The sequence below is a fragment of the Felis catus genome, chromosome C2 (assembly GCF_018350175.1).
Source record: "Felis catus isolate Fca126 chromosome C2, F.catus_Fca126_mat1.0, whole genome shotgun sequence".
Lineage (NCBI taxonomy): Eukaryota > Metazoa > Chordata > Mammalia > Carnivora > Felidae > Felis > Felis catus.
In genome coordinates this window covers 110895839-110911903 of record NC_058376.1, presented here as the reverse complement: position 1 = coordinate 110911903, position 16065 = coordinate 110895839, and positions in this window count along the sequence as shown.

Genomic DNA, 16065 nt, shown 5'->3' with positions numbered 1-16065 from the left:
CGCTTCACATGTGGTGAAGCTTGTGACCAAGCTTGCGGTCAGTGGTGTTGGACTGTCTGAATTCGAATCTCACTTGCTGCGTATTAGCTTAATAAATTCAGGCAAGTCACTTACCTGCATTGGTTTCTTCACCTATAAAGGAAGTGGGTTGTAAACATACATGAATAATATATAAAGAGTAGGCCATATGGGTGATGAGGTTCCATGCTCTGATGGTGAATGAATAACCCATGATTTCACTTTTTCAAGAGGTTTTCTTAGGAAGTTCCATTTTTCCTGACCTTTTCCACTGTTTTGTCCCCTGTTTTGATGGTATTAGTGCACCTCTTCATTCACAAAATAAGTGGGGCAAATTGTCCATGCTAGTGCGCCTTCCTAAGTTTTTAAAATTTACCAAAGTTATATGTGTATGTAAAGTTTCACTGTCAAATAAGGTAGTCCTAGCTTTGTGGGGCTACTGAGTACAGGGAATGTGACTAGTCCTGAGATGTTCTCCAAGTATAAAGTATATCCTGAATTTCATACTTGATATGAAAAAAAAAAGAAAGTTAAAAATCTCTTAAATATTTTTTATAATGATTACCAATAGAAATATTTTGGATATATTGGGTTAAAAATATATTACTGAATTAATTTCACTTGTTTCTTTTTACTTTTTCTTAAATGGGGCTATTAGAAAACTTACATCCATGTCTCTCATTATATTTCATTAAAAGCACTATCATACTGAGTCTTGTTAAGAAAACTAACAGTACGCCTCCCTCTTCTCCATCATCTCCACCTCTCCACTCCCTGCATGCATTTTCACCTCTTCTCATCAATCAGGTGGCTGATGTAGGTGATTTGGAAATTATAACTTCCTCTCTAAAGAACATATTCTGTTGCTACTTTTTGATTTTTAGCCTCGGTCTTACCACATTCAGCCCCTTCGTTGCCTTCCCTCAGTCCCCAAGGATTATTTCCCACCCATAGCAGTGTTTGCATCATCATGACTTATGAGAGCTCCATTCACAACTGAGGCAGGTAGAGAACCATGACTGACCAAGTTTTCCGTACAACTTTTTGTTTCACTAATATGGACCTTCTTCCTCTATGTTTTCTATGCGCTTCTATGCGCTTATAAATAATACAGCCCTAAAACCTTTGCCAGTTTTCTAGATCTCTTCTTAAGATGTCAGATGTATCTGGTATTCTTTCAGTTTCCTCTTTCTGCAGAAGTTCCATTAGGAGTCATCAAACCCACCCCAGACCACAATGGGTGTTTTTTATTGGATGCACAGCATTCATGTGAAATCCCTCTTCTGCACCATTCTTGGGATTCCCCTTACTATGCTCCTGTTGGATCAACTCTTTTCTCTACCAGAATTTTTTTTTCCTCGTGGTGTATTTCCTCATTCTGCTGGACTACATTTTTCAAAAGTTTTTAAGCAAAAGGAGCAAGGAAGGTAAATTTTGAGACCCGTATGTCTGAAAATGTTTTCACACTGATTGGGAGAGTTTGGCTGTGGAGAATTATATAGAATTTTCCTTTTGAATTTTGGGATGGTTGCTTAGAATTTTATCATGTTCAGTGCCACTATTGAGAAGTCTGAAGTCATTATGATTCCGTATATTTTGTCTGTGACAGTATTTTTTTCTCTCTTTGGAAGCTTATAGAATCTTTGTGTTATCCTCAAAGTTCAGTAATTTCACTATCATATATATATATATATATATATATATATATATATATATATGTTGATTTGGCTCTACTTCCATTAAAAAAATTTTTTTAATGTTTACTTATGAGAGATGGAGACACAGAGTGCAAGTGGGGGAGGGGCAGAGAGAGAAGGAGACACAGAATCCGAATCAGGCTCCAGGCTCTGTGCTGACAGCTCAGGGGGGCGGGGGGAGGGCTTGAACCCAAGAACCAGGAGATCATGATCTGAGCTGAAGTCAGATGCTTAAGTGACTGAGCCACCAGGTGCCCCATGGCTCTACTTTCAACTAGTTGCTGTTCCTTTTGCCTGTAACACTGATCCCTCCAATATCCATGTGGCTACCTCCTTCACTTCTTTCTCTGTGACACCTCTTACTCTGCTCTCTCTTTTTTAAGTTTTTTTTAATGTTGTATTTATTCATGAGAGATATAGCATGAGCAGAGAAGGGGCAGAGAGAAAGGGGAACAAAGGATCTGAAGCAGTCTCTGTGCTAACAGCAGCAAGCCCTATGCGAGGCTTGAAATCACAAACCATGAGATCATGACCTGAGCCAAAGTCAGATGCTCAACGAACTGAGCCACCCAGGTGCCCTTGACTGCTCTCTTTAAATTGCACCCAACTTCTGTCTCTCCACCTGTACTGCTGATCCCCCTGATCTTGCTCTGTTTTTTCCATAGCACATACCACATTATATCATCAGGCCTATTTTTCACTTCATTCATTCTCCTTTTAGTTTGGCTCAATCTGTTTAAGCCATCTATTTTATTTCAGTTATTATATATTTACTTCTAGTAGTTCCATTTTTTTCAAATATGTTTGGTCATTTTGATAGTCTCTTTTGCCTAACTCATCTTTTTGTATTCCATCTTATATCCTTAATTGTTTGTTTATTTGTGTGTGTGTGTGTGTGTGTGTGTGTGTGTGTGAGAGAGAGAGAGAGAGAGAGAGAGAGAGAGAGAGAGAGAGAGAGAGAGAGAGCACGCGCACATGTGTATGCACACTTGAGCAAGCAGGGGAGGGGCAAAAGGAGAGAGAGAATCCCAAGCAGACTCCACGCTCAGTGAAAAGCCCAACACGGGGCTCCGTCTCACAACCAGGAGATCATGAACTGAGCCAAAATCAAGAGTTGGACACTTAACCAACTGAGCCACCCAGGTGCCCCTATATCTTTAAACACAGGAAATATATTTTACTTTATATTCAGTATCTAATAATTCCAGTATCTGAAGTCCTTGTCTGGTTTTGTTGTTTGGTATGGCTGCTGACACCTATTTCCGTGTGTGTGTGTGTGTGTGTGTGTGTGTGTGTGTGTGCGCATGCATGTGCATATTAATAATTACATACCCTTATTTTTTTTCAAATTCTGGGCAGGAATTCTGTGAGGACAGACAAAGAAGCCTGACTTGCACTAGCCTGCTGAGGGTGGTACATCATCCACTCCTCTTTAATTAAAGATTCTTCATGGAGTATGCTGGGACCCCAAAGACATGTGATTCCAGGTTTGTGAGGGCTGGGTTACCCTGGCTAAATCCCACACAGATGGTTGATTTTTTTTTCCCCCATTAGCTGAAACAGATTAGACAGTTTTCTCTTTAGTCTATCAATACTAAAAGGATTTTCTTATAGATCTGTTTTTATATGCACAATACTGCCAAAGTCCCAGTGTTATGTGGGCTGGTTGCAGATTTTCTACCCTAGCCTGCACAGGCGCCTCAGGCTCCAGGCTACCTGCAAGAAGCCCACAGACGCCCCCAGGGTAGGCTGCACACTCAATTTCTCACACCTGCTGGGATTTTCTGCTTCTATTTTCCTCCTGACTGCAGAGAAGAGTCCAAACTGTTTTAGGTACTACTCCATCAATTTAAAAATGTACTGCTTGGCATTTTAACTGTTTATAAGTGAGGAATTTTAGGATGGTCAGTGTGCTATAACAATGAAAACAGAGTACTGAAAACAAAAATATAAGGCATTTTTTAAAGCTATGAATTATCTTTTCATACATATCTAATATATTGATGTAAAGTATAAGGTATAGAACATCCCTGCTCCCATCCAGCTTAAGAACTATAAGTTTTCAATGTATCTTAAGCTTCCTGTTTGTCTTCCATGATTACACAGCCCTCCCTAACAGAGATGTAAGTTATCCTGAATTTTGTGATGTATTTCTTTGCCTTTCTTAATAGCTTTCCTACTTATATAAATATCCCTTTAAAATGGGGCACCTGGGAAATAAACATTAAAGCCAAATTTAAAAAAAGGAGGGGGCCTGGGTGGCTCAGTCTGTTAAGCGTCCGACTTCCACTCAGGTCATGATCTCGTGATTTATGAGTTCAAGCCTCATATCGGGCTCTGTGCTGACAGCTCAGAGCCTGGAGCCTGCTTCGGATTCTGTGGCACCTGGGTGGCTCAGTCATTTAAGCATCTGACTCTTAATTTTGGCTCAAGTCATTATCTCATGGTTGGTTGGTTGATCGTGAGAATGAGCCCTGCCTTGGGCTCTGCACTGCCAATGTGAAGATTCTGTCTCTCTCTCTGCTCCTCCACTCCCATGAGCATATGCATGTGCACTCTATCTCTCAAAATAAATAAAATTTAAAAATCCCTTAAAAATAATGTTTATTTTTGCATGTTTTCAAATTTTATATAAAAATCATACTGGTGCAGGGGAGCCTGGGTGGCTCAGTGGGTTAAGTGTCTGACCCTTGGTGTTGGCTCAGGTCATGATCTCATGGTTTTGTGGGTTCCAGCCCCACGTGGGGCCCTGCGCTGACAGTGTAGAGCCTGCTGGGGATTCTCCCTCTCCCTCTCTCTCTCTGTCCCTCAACTCATGCTTTCTCTGTCTCACTCAAAATAAATAAATAAACTTTAAAAAACAAATTAAAACAATCATACTGGTGCAATTTATCTGCAACTTGCTTTTTAAAAAAAAAATTTGTTGAAGACTGTGAGATTCTATAAAAAGGTTTTCAATTCCTCAAAAATAAACTAACCATTATTCACAGAGTTATCATGTCAATGAATAAGTACCATACAACACATAATTACTAGAGGGCTTGGAAATTTCTGTGTTTTACTTTTATTGAAAATGAAAGTTAAGTTGAAAGCTTAATATTGCTAACTGCCACCCAAATTAGAAAAAAAATATGTATCCTGATCACATGAAAAGAAATGCCAGTTTTCTATTGTGTGGTAGCACTTTTACATTATTTTTCTTTCTACAAACCCAACGACAACCATGCAATCCCAGATGAGTTAAATAATGTTTAAGTTTAACATAATTGTTAATGATTATAAAACTAAGCAGGAATTTAAGTAATAAATAACACTATCAAGCTTCCCACGATTTCTACACACATGCATACATTTTAAATGAAGAATTTTGAATCTGATAAAATGTGTTTACTTTTTATATATCCATTCAAACAGTCCAATAAACCTAACATTTCCTTCTTTCTTTGTTTATTTCTGCTTTTGGGAGAAGGCTGAAAATTTTTTCTAAAGAATTATACATATCAAAAAACTCCCCCCTTCTTCCCCATTCTATTTTCAGGTATCTGTGAGTTAATTTCTGGGATGATAAGAGCTACATGCAGAAAACATAATAAAGAGGGAAATACTGCTGGGGAAAAGGTCATATTTCACTGGGAGAGAGAGAGAGTGTAAATTCCCAACCTTCTGGGGAATTTCTATTACATTATCCACACGTTACTGAGTTAATAAGATTCACACAAAACGAAAGAAAGGAGAAAGTGCTAACTCCCTTTTTGTTCCGCCATACACAAATGCGATGCCTTAACAAATATCTAAATAACTAAGTTCTATCTACCACTTATCAGACTAGGAGAAAGAAGTTTCCATGAAAAACAAAGGCCAAATGTCATTAATTACCATGAGAGATAGTCTGCCTTACACAAAGTAGGTACTTGATGTTTTTTTGCTTTAAGTAAATTTCAAGTGTCCGTTGTCTCTTAAAATAAACATATACACCATAATACAATTCTGTGACATAAACATTGAAACATATTTTATACTTCTTAAATGTCATTTAAAAGGGGTTTATCAGGGCACCTGGGTAGCTCAGTCAGATATGTGTCCAACTTTAGCCTAGGTCATCATCTTGTCATTCCTGAATTCCAGTCTGATTCCAGGCTCTGTGCTGACAGCTCAGAGCCTGGAGCCTATTTCAGATTCTGTGTCTCCCTCTCGCTCTCTGCCCCTCCCCCGCCCACGGTCTGTCTCTCTCTTTCTCAAAAATGAACTTAAAAAAAATTTTAAAGGGGCTTATCATTACAGAGCTTCTTTAGCATCAATTTAGCCATAAATATTCCTGTGTATTGGTCATATTTTCAACATTTGGAAGTTATAATATTTTTCTGTGGAAGTGACCATCTTGCCAGTCATTCTGACACAGTATGTATACTTTTCTGCACTATTATATGTTGCCTTTTATTTTTCTGTTCATTTGTGCAGGCTTTCACAAAATTTTCAACTAGATACTCAGTTTCCTTGCTTTCTAATTTCTGTTCATTTGCCACTTTCACCACGATATTGTTGAGTGCCCTGTCATCCAATAAACATTTACTGAGCACCTACTATATGTCAGGCATTATTTTAAGGTTTGGGTTACAGGAGAGAAAGACAAATAGTCTGATCTTAGGTAACACGTTATAGTGGAAAGACAAAGTAATAAAGAAATCCAACAAACGAGAATGACCTGGTGGTGTTATATAGTAATGAGTGCAATGAAAAATAAATAAAAAGAGAGACCAGAAAGTAAGAGCCTTCCTTGCCTTTTCTTAAGAAAAAAAAATTATCCAAGTCATAGCACATGTCTTTAAATGTTATGCAAGACCACCGTTAGAGCCACCCAAGAGTTACGTCATTCTCTAGGAGATATATCTTTGTTTGACTTAGTGTTTGGTAGTGCTTAGGGTCCAGACTCTTCAATGCTATATGTTAAGATAAAGACTATTGTCCAATTGAAATACCAATGAATGGATTCTATCTGGCAGAGAAGATAACCCCACACTTCATGGTTTTATTGACCTATCAGATATAACCATTTTTGTTTCTAAATAGGAAATTTGTTTCAGTATACCTTTCCTGAATGATACATATGCATTTATTCCTCCAATTTTCTTTATTATTGTTTTATTATTGAGTTAAAATTTTAATATTCATTCAGCATTAATATGAGAATCTTTTCATCTTTTGAAAATTATAATTTGACCAGAGGATGAAAGGGAAATATTCTTTCTGAATAAAGAAGACTGCGCAAATCTAAATGACAAGGAGGCAGGCATGTAAACTGGGGACAGAATCCTCTAGGCAGAAAGAACAGGACCTTCAAAATCCTGAAGCAGGAGTGAGCTTGGAGTGCTGAAGGATGAAAGATGTATAAGAAGCAGAAGAGGAGAAGAGTAGATGAGTCCAGAGAACTAGTCAGGGGCAGATTATGTAGGACTTTGGAGTCATGAACAATGACTTCAAAACACACTTAAAAAATAATTTCTATGAAATCTTGATTCATACATGCTTGCTTCCGCACCTAAGGTAAGTTAAATTTATTTTAAAAACCAAGTTAGGGCACCTGGGTGGCTCTGTTGGTTAAGCACCTGACTTCGACTCAGGTCATGATCTCACAATTTGTGAGTTCCAGCCCCACCTCAGGCTTTCAGCAGACAGCACAGACCCCACTTCGGATCCTTTGTCCCCCTCTCTCAAAAATAAAGAAATATTAAAAAAAAATTAGAGCTAGAGGGAAAATGTAAGGATTCACGGAAACAAAAGAAAAACTAGAAAAGATATTTCCAACTAAGAAAACATAAACAGTATACATCAAGTCTACTTTATTAATAAAAAAAGTTAAGAAAATATACTGGATCACCTCCTCTGAAATTATGGTTTCATTTAAATTGAAGACTCAGGTGAGTGCAAATATTCCTACAGGTCCCCCTTCCTTCCTTATTCTTCCCAGTAACAAGAGAAACCTCTTCAAATTATCAGAGAACTGTGGAGGAGAAAATAACAGCAGGGTTCTGTGACCAATTCTGCCTCTGATTGATTGTGTTTTTTAAGAGAGTTTTCACCTCCCCATCTTGATAGCAAGCATGAAATTGCTTAGAGATCTGTGTTTCTCTGTGGAAAGGTTTTAAGACAGATAAAACTACCTGTAAATCATCTTGATTTTTTTAACAGAAAGATTCCAGACTCTAGGGAGGGTTTGTCTTTTCCGGATTCTCTTTGCCCACCCATCATGTTCTCTCACATGGTGGTGGGGGTGGGGGGCTGGGGGTGGATAAAAAAGACCCAAAAGAGCAACTCTAGTTCCTTATTTTTCCTTCTTTGTGACCAGGCTGTTCTGTGTTATTTCACTTCTTAATTTATAAAAGGTCATGATATTGTGTTTATTCTACATGGTCTTATTTTAGTAATTTGTCTTATTTTGTTAAGGGAGAAAACACATAGGACTAACATAATATTATGGTGTATTTTATCTTTCCAATTTCTTAACTTGCCTGCTTGACCTAGTTTCTTTATTATTGCTGGCTGACCTTTTGGCAAAGTTCATTTGCAGTTTCTACTTTGTTTTTCCACTGTTGCAGAAAGGTCTCACCTGTCACCCAGATAGCAGAAATCCACCAGAAAATCCTAAGTGGGGGAAATCCCAGAGTTGAAAACAGAAACTTTTCAAAAAAAGAAAACCTTCCCAAAATAAATGTGATCAGGAATACTCTTATTTGCCAGTAAGGTGAACTAAAGAAAATTCTGAGATTGGAGATAGTGAAACAAGAAAATGCAGGCTTAATTACCAGAATATCCACTGATGCCATGGATGTTACAAAGCCCAGCTTCTGTATGAAATACATATTAGCAAACTATTCTATGCCTTTGCCTCTTTAATTTTGTTTTCAAAAATTCCCATGACAATATTCACGCATTCACACCACACAGAACACATTTCATGCCAAAACCGGTTTAGGAATCCTGGAGATCAAAGGAGGAAGGTATGCTATGGCTGAGAACAGACCCTTCTAAGACATCTTGCAAGGGTAAGTTCAGAACTGCGTGCTCTTTTGAACACTGTCTGGATATTGACAAGAGAATTCAAATAGACTCTGTAAACAATGGAGCTTTGGGAATTGTGTACATCATGAGAAGTAATTTGAGTGGCATATCTTTAAGACAATCCATTCATATTTGAGCAAATCCAAGCACTTTATACTTCCTGAGTGTCAGCTGAATGGGATTGGAAGAATGGTAATGCTTCGCTCTCATCGTAGATAAAAATCATGGGTAATCATGTGTTTACATATTAGTTTATGTTGCAGAAGTATGCCAAGTAGGAAAATAGGACCTCCATAACACTGCTGTTGAGGATGTAAACTGTTATAAACTTCCATGGAGGACAATTTGAATTTATATTCAAAAGCTTAATAATATTCATGATCTTTGACTCATCAATTATTCAAAGAAATAGAAGGATAGATGTTAAGGATTATAGAACTTATTTATTATGTTTTCATTGTGTTTGTAATAATGAAAATCTGGAAAGAGCCTATAGAGCCAGAAATGGAGGAATGTTAAATATGGTTCATTCACACAATAGAATACTTTGCAACATATACAAATAATAAAAATTTATAGTTATTGATATGACAATATGGTTTTCAATTATAAAATGAGGCTGCAACATGGTATCTAAAGCATGATACCATTTTGGTAACATTTTTATTCATTTGCTGGTATATATGAATAAAAACTCTTTCGAGTCATTGAATAATATTTTAGGCTTTGTCATTGGCCTAAACTTACATCTCCTATTCTTTTTGCCATGACATTTTTGGACTATAATCTTACATGTAAGACTCTATTATAGATTATGATTCATAAACTGTAAAGTGTATGTTTTAGTGATCTCTTGCTACATAAACAAATGTAGTAAAAAATAACAATTTATAATTTTTCAGGATTTTGTGAAATTCTGCTTGGTATATTGTTGATGGGGGGCTGGGATGGTTGGAAAATCTAAAATGTACATAGTATGTGAATGTCAGTTAGTGCTGGCCACCAGATGTGAGCTGAGCTGCAGCCGTTGGCCAGCAACTGTAGTTCTTCTACACGTGGTACTCTCCACATGGACACTTGGGCTTCCTTTTAACATGGCAGCTGGGTCTCAAGAAGAAACATTTTCCAAGAGACAAGAAGTAGAAGCTACCAGTATTCTTAAGATCTGGATTCAAAAGTCCCAGAAAGTCTCTCGTGCTAATTATTTGTCAAAGCCAGTCATGAGGCCCACCTTGACTCAAGAGGAGAGTAGCAAAGTGTGCATACAGGAAGACAGAAATTGTTGGGGCCATATTTGGAATCTAACTACCACAATATGGAATATGCCAATTTAGAAGCATCTTGGGAATGAACGCCCATGAGTGTGTGAAAATTTGAGCTGAACTTAGAACTAAGAAACCAGCTCAGAGGTTAAATATTAAATTATCTCATTTGACTGCCAATAGAAACATCTATAATCCTTGACCAGATCCCGGCTGGACAGAGGACAGCAGAAAGGGGTGAAAGCATTTCTTCTATAAAAGACATCATTTGGACAACTGGAATAGACTTGAATGTGAATTGAATATTAAATAACACCATAATATTGATACTGGATTTAATAAGTTTATACAGGTATTTTGTCAAGTAAAAGAATGTCCTTATTCCCAGGAGATGTGTGCCTAGGTATTATAGAATTAAGTGTTATGTTCTAAATATTCTATTTTTTACATGGTTTAGCAAAAAATAAAAATAAAAAAATAGAGTGTATATGTTAACAACTTATAACTCTAGATAAAAGAAATTTAACTATATGCAGTGTGCCATCTTGAATCATGACCCTGTGACTGAAAAGGAGGTGGATTAGGGGAGATCTCTAGTAAGGGGATAGGAAGCCCTGATAGGAAGCTTAGATATAGAATAGACTGAGTCTATCTTGAGTGGAGATAGATTTCACCAAAAATAAACTTTAAAACTGGAAAAAGTGGCAAGACTTTTAGAGGGCTCTTCTGAATGTAAAGTTTACCTCAATTATAAAGAAAAAAAAAAGGTACATTCTTGGCATATCTAAGTTTAGAGTTTAAATTTTGACTTTCACTACCATCCCCTAAAGAGAATGGGAAAAGACAATTCAAAGTTTATTATATATTCCTCTTAAACAACACACTTATTCTATGTTAATATGGATAAAATTTATTAACTCAGGGGTTCACAGACTTCTGCCTCCACTTTTGCCCAATTAGTTTTTTTTTTCCTCCCCTCCCCTCTGAAGAAAGAACAAAACTTACTGAATGGATTCCAAGGAGAAAGGCATTCAAAACCAAAGGAACGTCTCCTCTTAGGGACTGAACACCAGGGAGTTAGGAAGTGTCCTGAGTATATTGGGAGAAACTGTGCATTTTGCAGAAGAGGTTTGGAAGGTGTAAGAACAGAGGGCGTAAGAAAATTCTGCTTAATAGAAGATGACTCCTGAGAATTTGGAATGCCACATGTTAATAACAGTTGCTGTGGTATGGTATTTGTATCTCCTTAAAAGTAGAGACATGAATGAAGATTATATTCCTTTCTGGGTCCAGAGTCTGTAGGAGGGACATTGCTCATGGATTTAATTTTTGGGGTTATAGCTTAAAAAGTATCACATGTGTGTATCAGGGAAATTCTGTGCACATGCTCCCATTAGACCAAATCTAGCTTTTGTGATTTGTCCACTTCTTTAAACCCTATTCATATTAAGAGGGACAAGAATATGTCCCTTCCTAATCAGTCCTGAAAAAGACAGACTTAGGACTTCAATATCAACCATGGAACATGTTTTTTTTTTCTTTCTTGAATTATACCAGAAAATTTTCTGCAGTTATCTAATTACGGTTTTTAGTGGCCAAGATATGCCTTCACTAAAATAAATGCTATGAAGTAAAACAGTAGAGTTTAAAAATAAAATCTCTAAAATAATATATGGAAGTTTTGCATACATGAAATTTAGAAAAACTAAGGATGGATTTAAAGACATGAAAGGAAAAAAAATATTTCCTTTGTGCTGACATAGATCCTTGGTTATAGATTGCATGTGCAGTCTCAGGAAATATTAAAGCCCATTTTCATGTTGATAAGTCATCACATGGCTTTTGTTAACGTAAAGCCCACATATCATAGTGCTTTGTTACAGCTGAATTCTAATTTGTATGAAAATTAAAACTCTGCTACAACACATGAAGATTTCATAAAATATTTATGACCAGCTCAGTGTTTGTTGAGAATAACATGTAAAGTATGCAAATCAGTGATCATGTGGTTAAAAACTCTCTCTGTGTGTGTGTGTGTGTGTGTGTGTGTGTGTGTGCAACGTGTGCATGTGTGTATCTTTAATCTATTGGAGAATTTAGGCTACAAATAAAATGTCAGTGTTCAACAAATTTTATCCATGTTAAGGTCCGATATTTTTGGGTTTTTTTTTCTGTTTCCATAAGTTACTGTATTCAAGGTATTGTGTATATGTTTAACCAATTATGAAATATAATTATTGACTATAAGCTGATTTCAAATTGTATTTGGCTTGGAGTGGAATTGTGGTATGATTTGCAGCTACACCAAGACACTGTGTCTATTAAAGTGCTTGACACTTAATAGACACAATTCCATTTTTTGTATTATTTTTACCATTGACGTTAGTTAAATTCCTCCAAATATGATCGCTTAAAACTCATGCAGAAATGAAAAACTCATTTGGATGAGTTTGAAGATTTAAGCCTCTAGTGTAGCAATAAATCAAAGCTTGAGAGGGTAAGTCAAGATTCTAGCCATTTCATGGATCTCCATAGGCAACAGATTTCATAACGAAGAGCACACCATACTGAGAGTGTATTCTCCCTCTAGGGTCCTCTGCACTGTGAGAAAAGGCTTGTATACCTGTGAGATAAATCAGGATTTTTCATTCCATCTTTATCCTTACAATGTTTACATAAATCTATTCTAAAATAAAGGCGAATTTAAAAATATATATACTATGATAAAATGACCCAAATTGAGAATATGTGCATACACACACCTTTTTTTAGTATTTATTTTTGAAAGAGAGAGAGAGAGTGGGAGCAGGGGAGATGCAGAGAGAGAGGAGACAGGATCTGAAGCAGGCTCTAGGCTCTGAGCTGTCAGCACAGAACCCAGCAGGAGGCTCAAACTCACCTACCATGAGATCATGATCTGAGCCGAAGCTGGATGCTTAACTGAGCCACTCAGGCACCCCTACACACACTTTTGAAGTTAGAAAAATTTAACAGTGAAAATTAGAAAATCAATAAAATCTAAAGAACTGTGAACTGGTTACATAAACTGAATGGCCCACAAATAATAGTGGATACTATATTTTCCCTAAAAATTCAAAAACGTGCAATATCCTGATATATGGAAAATCATTCATAAATGAAATGTGAAAAAGCAAAACACATAACAGCATGTTTATTATGGTCATAAAAATTTCAAAAGATGGCCTTATTCACATTAAAACTGATTTTTTAAAAGACGTATAACAAAAAGGTAGTGGCATTTCAAATATGTGGATGTTTTCCATGGATATATCAAATGAAATATTCTTAAGAAATATTCCCTTATGGGGCACCTGGTGGTTTAGTTGGCTAAGTGTCTGACTCGGTTTGAGCTCAAGTCATACATCATGGTTGTGGGATTGAGCCCTGCATCAGGCTCTGTGCTGACAGTGTGGAGCCTGCTTGGGATCCTCCCTCCCTCTCTCTCTCTCTCTCTCTGCCCCTCCCCCACTAGCTCACTTGCTCTCTCTCAAAATAAATAAACATTAAAACAAAGAAATATTCCCTTATTCAGATGGAAGCAATCTTCTCCTCAAGCTAGTTATTCTGAACATTTTTGTCACAACTGAATTGTTAGGTTCTTAAGAGAAAGTATCCTATTCTATACTTACACCCACAGTGCTTACTAGCTCCACCCACAATGCTTACTAGCTCAAGGCCTAGAATAAAGAATTCAATAAAAATTTATTAAATAAAAATTTTAACATAATCTAACTTTGAAAACTTTTGTAGACTTACTCAATATCATAAAAATTTATGCCTTTTGTAATTTTTCATTTGTATAATATATGAACAGAAAAGTACCCAAAGGTGTTCAACTTGATAAATGTGGTAAATATAATTATTACTTGGAAAATAGTCACTCATTCTCCTCTTTTCCTCTTCAACCTTCACGGGAGGAGGATATTTCTCCCCTCTTTGATGTTGGGCTTGGCCATGTGCCTGGCTTTGGTTAATGAGATGTTTGTGGATGTAAGAAGAGGCTTGCAATGGGCTTGCAGAGTTGAGTTTAACTTGCATATTTCCCATTACATAAGAAAAATATAACATGGGTGGCCACTAGTCCCTAGTAATGAAAGATACATAAAACAGACCTGGACCAACCCTCTTCTTGGAGCCAACTTGAATCCAGCTGAGGCTCAACTAGATCTAACACTAATCCACAGATCTATGAGAGGGGACTAAATTAGTATCATGTGACACTAGTTTGGGGATTGCTTGCACAGAGCTTTATTGTGGCAATTGTTGACTGATGCAACTGATGTTGCATTCAATCTATAACAATTTTTAAAGAGTTGACATTTTTGTAAAGTAGCAAGTCCTCCAATTCATAATTGTGGCTTATCCCTCTGTTTGTTTATGTCTTATTTAATTATTTTCAGTAATACTTTATAATTTTCTGAATGTCTTGAAAAACATTGAACAGACTTATTCATAGATTATTTTTATGTTCTTGTATGCTTTACCGAATGAGCCAGCCAGGTGCCCCATATTTTTATGTTCTTGTAAATGACATATTTTAAAAAATTCAAAGTGAATTTATTTGTCTGGGATATAAAAATTATAGTATCTAGTAATATTGCTATTTTTTTTATTTATTAAATAAAGTTTAATACTTTATTTGCAGGTCATTTATGATTTTCTACAAAAATTATGTTATCTGTAAATTATAACAACTTTATTTCTTCCTTTGTAATCTTTATATCTTCCATCTTTTTTTTTTTTTTTTTTGTCTTTTTTGCATTGACTAGGACCTTCAGCAGAACGTTTAATAAAGGGGTGTCTGGGTGGCTCGGTCAGTTAAGCGACCGACTTCAGCTCAGGTCATGATGCATGGTTTGTGAGTTCAAGCCCCATCAGGCTCTGTTCTGACACCTCAGAGCCTGGAGCCTGCTTTGGATTCTGTGTCTCCCTCTCTCTGCCCCTCCCCTGCTCGCACTCTCTGTCTCTCTAAAATAAATAAATGTTAAAAAAAAAAAAAAACCTTCTATTAATAGAAGTGAAAACGGTGGCCATTTTGTATTTATTCACGATCTGCCACTGGTTAGGTACTCTTGGAAGCAGATCTTGAGATGGAGATTAGCATGCAGGGGATTTGTTAGGAATGCTCTTGTGATCTACACATGAGGATGGAATGAAGTGAAGAAGTAGTGGGCTGAGAAGGAAGCTAGGCTACCGCCTGATCTCAGGGAATACTTCAGCCAACCCATGAGGAGCTCTGAAGCTGAGCTATGTCTTTAAAGGTGCTCCAAGCAGGGAGGGAGACCAATCTTTATATCTCTGAATCAAGCAGGAATTGGTTGGAAACTGCTCAGTGAGGAAGGTGATAGGACTTTCTGAGGAGGTAACCCACCTTCAGCCAACACACTTCCTAGAGGGTGGACAACTAGGGACTCAGAGTCCAGAGTTTGGGGTAGTAAGTCCCTCCATTCTGAAGGGCCATCTGGACAGCACCCATTATACAAGCTTTCATGTGGAAATAGTTTAATTTTGTAGTATTTGTGCCTTAGTGTTCCATAACTTAGTGTTCCATAATCATAACAATAGTAATAACAATGATGGTAAGAGAAGGAAGAAAACAACAAATAATAACTGTCATTTCTGCAACTGAATATACAATGGTGCTTTTCCCATAGTCTCAGGATTTCCGCTGAAGAGCCCAGGTGAGCCTAGTGGATAGCAAATCACATATGTTAAAGAGTCTAATTTCCATCCCTGGCTAAAAAAAGATATGTGGTATTGTGTCCATTACTTCAAATAGCCTATGTAAAAGAACATGAAAATTTAAAGAGAGAAAGTTTTCTGTGTCATATTCTTCCCTCCCTAAGACAAAACAAGAAGGTTTCTAAATATATATATAATACACGTGTGTGTGTGTGTGTGTATATATATATTTATATATTTATATATAAATACTTATATTTATATATTTATATATACTTATATTTATATATTATATATAATATTATTAATATATAATCAATATATAATTA